Source organism: Puma concolor, chromosome B3 (genome assembly GCF_028749965.1).
Source record: "Puma concolor isolate L17-30 chromosome B3, mPumCon1.1.hap2, whole genome shotgun sequence".
In the NCBI taxonomy this organism is placed as follows: domain Eukaryota; kingdom Metazoa; phylum Chordata; class Mammalia; order Carnivora; family Felidae; genus Puma; species Puma concolor.
Genome location: NC_141672.1, coordinates 108,034,234 through 108,040,233, shown reverse-complemented (window position 1 = coordinate 108,040,233; position 6,000 = coordinate 108,034,234).

Below are 6,000 nucleotides of genomic sequence, written 5' to 3'. Positions count from 1 at the left end.
CAAAAAATACTTCCCGACCACTTGCCCTTGTCTCCTTCCACCCCAGGGAGGAAACAACAATCTCCCAGGACACACGCAATGGGAAGCTGGCAGCAGGGTTTTGTCACAGCCTTTGGGATCATGTGAATCAGGGGAACCAAACACTCATGCTCTCCTTCCAGATAAGATAAAAGTTTCATTTTATTCTTATTGGGGAAGGAGTGACCTTGCCAGGTGCCAAAAATGTTAATGAGGCCCCAAGAGGAAACCTGCCTGGTAGAAAGAGCTCTGAACTGAAAGCCACATGGGGCTCTGATAATTCCCAGAGGTGCGACTTTGGGCAAATCAGGTTGCCTTTCTGAGCCTGCCTTGCAGGGGGTTGGAAAGACAATGAGGCAATACTGCAATGTTTATGGCCTTGGAAAGATGCTCATGATATATGGGTATGAAAAAAGCAGGTTACAAAAAGTTGTGTAGAGTAGGTCCCCATTAATGAGAAATATAGACAAATAGCTGAGAGCATATACCACCATGTTAATAGTGTTTATTGTGGACGATGGAATCATAGATTCTGATAGTTTTCCCTTCTTTCTTATCTATATTTTCTAATTTTTTTCTACAGTGAGTATGTATTATATATTTGTCAGCTATTCCCACAATAATGCTGCATAATAGACTAGCCCAAAAAACAGTGGCTTATATCACAAGGATTTATTCTCATTCTCATGGTCTGTCGGTCAACTGCAATTTGACTAATGTTGGTCAGCCTTGGCAAGGCTGCTATGTCTCAGGCTGCAGGTCAGCTGGGCCTGGCTCCTTGCTGCTGGTTTGGGTTCAGGTCTGTTCCATGTGTCTTCGTTTTGGGGTTCTGAGTAAAGGGATAGCAGCTATCTAGGACTTGCTTCTCTTTCCAGAGCCCAGGACACAAGCCGAAGTGTACAAGTACATGGAAAGCCTCTGCTAACATCATTTCAATAACATATCATTGGCTAAAGCCAGTCACATGTTGGCTAAACCCAACATCAATGTCACCACAGTAGGAATGGGAGGGAAGTAAGTATATGCTGAATAATAACCCAAATTCATTGGTTATTACTTGCATAAAAAACAAGCATGATATGCTTCATTCATATTGTCCACTAGAGAGAATCCTATACAACTCTCCAAGAATAAGATGTGGAGCTGCTGTATAATCTCATTAAAGAATAGAACAAATGTTAAAGGGATAAGCTGACCCTCTCTTCCTTTATCCTATATGGTTGTCCCTTTAAGACAACCAGACACTGCCATTTATGGCATCCACAGTCCCACAAAGGAATGTGGAAAACACAGGTTTATGGGCATTTATAGCCAAAGGCCAGACCTATGCTAATTCCCATCCAAATCTATCTGAATCCACTTGCTGATGATTTCCTCTCTTTTGGCTTCTCTCAGTTGATTCAGCCATTCACTCAAGATATGTTTATTGAGAACCTGCTATGGGCTAGAACTCTTCTAGCCATGAATAGGGTTATATTGGTAAATAAGGCAAGTACCAATAAATAAGAAAATCTCCCTAGGGTTTACATTCTAGCAGAGAGATGAGGTGGGTGCTGGGTGTGGTGGGAAATGCTAGTGATATTGATAATGCCAAGTAGTATGGGTGCTAAGAATTAAATAAAATAGGGTAGTGCTCTAGAGATTGATAGGGCAGGGCAGGGCTACTTTGGGTGGGTGACGCAAGGGAAGACTTCCCTGAGCAAGTGTTGCTGAAAGTTATTGGAAGTACCTCTTGGGACCTGATATTTGTATCTGGACTCTCCAGACTGGACACTGAGTCGCACTCAAGAACTTGGCTTGGGGGCATCTATGTGGCTCAGTTGGTTAAGCATCTGACTCCAGCTCAGGTCATGATCTCACAGTTCATAAGTTCGAGCCCCATGTCAGGGTTCTGTGCTGACAGCTTTGAGCCTGGAGCCTGCTTTGGATCTGTGTCTCCCTCTCTCTCTGTCCCTCCCCCTCTCACGCTGTCTCTCTCTCTCAAATAAATAAATATTTTTTTAATAAAAAAAAAAAGAACCTGGCTTGGACTTTTCCCACCAGTTCACTCCCTACTTTGGCCTGCTTTGGGGAGCTTTCCTGTCCTAGCTGCATTTCAGAATCCAACCCAGCTTCCCATCCGCTGGCTGGTGCCCCCATCAGCTTAGCTAGTTTTCATCAAAGATGGGACCCAGGGTGCCTGGCTGGCTCAGTCTGTAGAGCACGTGACTCTCGATCTCAAGTGTTGGTGAGTTCAAGCTCCCCATTGAGTATAGAGCTTACTTAGAGACAGAGAGAGAGAGAGAGAGAAAGAAAATTATTAGGTCAGGCCAATCATTTATTGAACTCCTATTGTATACCAAACGAGCAGGCATTTATTGAGTACCTTCTGTAAACCAAACCAATAGATGTTTATTAAACATCCATTGGATACCAAATCTACATTTATTTATTGTTTACCGTGTATGCAAGTCAGTAAGTGTTTGCAGATGGTCCGCAACTTACAATGGTTCAACTCAGTTTTTCAGCTTTATGATGGTACAAAAGTGATACACATTCAGTATAAAACTATACTTCAAATTATAAATTTTGATCTTTTTCCCACGCTAGCTATATGTGTACAATTCTCTATCGTGATGCTGGGTATTGGTAGCACGCTGCAGCTACCAGGCAGCCGTGTGATCACGAGGGCAAACAACTGATACATTCTGGTTTTCACTTTCAGCATAGTATTCAACAAGTTCTATGACATATTTAATACCTTGTTATAAAATAAGTTTTGTGTCTGATGACTTTGCCCAACTGTGGGCTAATGGGAGTGTTCTGAACACGTTTAACGTAGGCGCGGCTAAGCTATCATGTTCAGTAGGTTAAGTGTATTAAACTCACTTTCAACTTAAAATATTTTCAACTTATGAAAATGGGTTTATTGGGATGCAAGCTTATTGTAAGTCAAGGAAAATCTGTACTTTATGCCTGGAATTGAGGAGAACACACAAGTTGTAGCTATTTCTAAAAACTTGCAACTGAGTTGTGGAGCCAAAATGTTATACAACTATGGCTATAAAAGGCAGGGCTTACTACAATAAGTGCTATGTTGTACAGAACAGCCTCTAAGCCCTTTGAGAATCTAGAGATGGGCCTAGAGATCTGCATATAAAGGGGTGGCCATAGAAGGCTTCATGGAGGAGTTGAAACTTGAGCTGGGTTTTAAAGGATAGACAGGACTTAGATAGACAAGGGGAGTAGGGACTGAGGTAGCATGGCTGGCCAGGGCTGTATGTATTTTGAACCCTAGGATATAATTCTTGGCATCCATTATTTGAACCTGGTGTCCTTTCCTTTCTTATTTTCCAGAATTCTTGTAACATCCAGATCCTCCATGATCCCTGTTTCTCCTAGGCCACAGCTGATTCCTTGCCAGTCTATAATAATTTGTCCGGTGATCAAGGGCTGATGTCATTTGGCTAACACCAGAATGGGCAGCCTTGGGGAAAGGTGTTTATGACACTTTCAGCAGAAAAGGGCATAGAACCCATAAAAGTTGGTTTAATCACATCTAACTATGGTGGATTTCTAGTTCGGGTGTCCTCCTACCTTCTAACCCAGAAGTCTTTAAAATAATCATGTTTATTTCCTCTGCCTGGAGCCTTGAGACAGCAACAAGGCTGTTGAGAATTTACTAGATTGAGAATTTATTAGATGGTCTCAGTGACCTCTTCCCATATTTCTGAAAGCAGGAAGAATGACATTTTACTATTTTATTACTCTAATGGCCAAAAATACAGTCTACTTTCTAGAAATTAGTCATAAGAATCGTCTGACCTCTCTGAGTCTCAGTTTCCTCAACTGCAAAGCGAAGGTTATTTAGAGGATTAACTAAAACAACACACTTGCAGTGTTGTGAATGGAGTCAAATGCCCAATACATGTTCAGTGAACACAGATTCCCTTCATTCCCTTGTTATACCCCATCTGGTGGAAAGTTCAACACAGCAACATGGCCTCTCCACTCAGTGCATCATCAACTGTCCTTCCTCCTTCTCCCCTCCCGGCCATCCACATGAGAAGGCCAGGCCTGAGGCCTTGTGCTTTGGCATCCAGGCCCTTGAGCCTCTATCACAGACAATATGGGGCTGCATCCCATGACTTGGCCCTGGGGTGGGGAAGAGGAAGACCCAGGCAGGATCAATGTCATTCTTAGGGGAATTTACAGCATAGTGAGCCATGCCCTCTGTGGGACACCCTCAGGGAAGACTCTCAGGCCAGCTCTGTCACCAAGTACTTTGGGCTGGGGCACAGACCATCTGCTGCCCCTGGACTACTGCATTTCTTCCTTCAGAGGGAGACTTTGGGGACGGCTGTGTAAGACAGTCCTCCACCTCTATTTTCCCACAACTTTGACCTTACTCTTATGCTCGTGCCATGCTCTTCTCTGTCTTTGTCTATGTCCTCCACTTCTCCTCCCCCACCCCCCACTCAATAAGTCCAGATCTTTGTGCCTGCTGGTCCATCTTCCTAAAGTGTCCTTCCCCTTCCTGCATCCTCCTAGACGACATTTTCTTCACCAGTCCAGCTCAGATGTTTCCTCTTCTGAGGAGACAGACTCCTCAGACTCCCTGACTCACCCAACTTACTATATCTAGTCCCCAGGTATGTCTCTGTGCCTTGGTTTCTACATCTGGAAAATGGGGCTGATGATGCCAGTATTACCATAGCTAATCACAGTGTAGTGGTAAAAATGGAATGAGATAATAGTAAAAAGCACCTTGTAAAGGACTGTATAAGTAAGCACCATTGTTAATGGTAGGTTTGTGTCCAACAGAAACTGGTCTGTGAGTGTGTAATATTGTATAGTGGGGGATGAGATCCCATAGTGTAGCAGTGTGGAAGGAATGCTGGACTCAGAGGCAGAAAACCTGCTTCTCTCTACTGCTGGACTAGGTGTTCCTGAGCCAACGCCCGCCCTCTCTGGGCCTCAGTTTCCTCCTCTGCATGTGAGTGTGGCCTCCAAGGGCCCTCCTAGTTATGCTCCCTTGGCTCAGACACTCTGGGTACTGGGCTGTGCAGGTATTGCCTGAGCTCTGAGACCCTGCCCAGCTCCCAGGCTGGACAGCTCCCTTGGAATTTCAGAAGGAAGCGGAGGCTCCCAACTCTCAGCATCTGGACAGCACCTCAGGTTGGGAGGCTGGAGAGCCCAGGCTGTCAGGCCTGGGGTGGGGTGTGGGAGAGTGGGAAGCTCACTTCCAGAGGAAAAGAGTAGAGATCAGCAGTGGTAACGAGCTCCAAGTCCTCAGAGAGCAGGCGGGAGGGGTCTGGGCTAACTCTAGCACCTTAATGAAGAAACTAAAAGACGGTAGCCTTTGGGATTTGGCTACAATATTTAGGGCCAAGATCACCAAAATCATTTAGACCCTGATGTCCTGATTGGCCCTAATCCAGATATAAGACATAGGATTCTCACCTGATGCTATGGAGAAGAAAAATTTTCCACTGTGATTGTTCAGCATCTTATTAGCAATCAAGGGCACTATCTCACACACAGCAACTATGGGAATTTTTTTTTTGAAGTCCTTTGGTGTGTCTTGGATGCTGGATCCAGTAATTGGCTGTTAGGTTTTAAAGGCTTGGCATTTCCACTGTGAGTCATAACTGTTCATTGACATACCTCATTTATTTCGTAATTCCTTTTAAATCCCCAAAAGATAAAACACATTACATGAAAAAATTTAAAACTGCACTTCTTTAAACAGATTCTATGTTGTATACTTTTCCTAGGTCTTTCAGCCATTTATTTACCCATCAAGTGATCATCTAGTGTCTCTTGTGTACTGACAACTTCTCTTACTTTCTTACCCTCACACCCATCCTGTCACTTAATAATCACAACCACCCTATGAGCCAGGGATAGTTACTCTCTTTTCACGAGTAAGGAAAATGCAGCCCAGAGAGGTTAAGTGACTTGCCCAAGGCCACACAGTAAATGACTGAAACAGGATTTTGA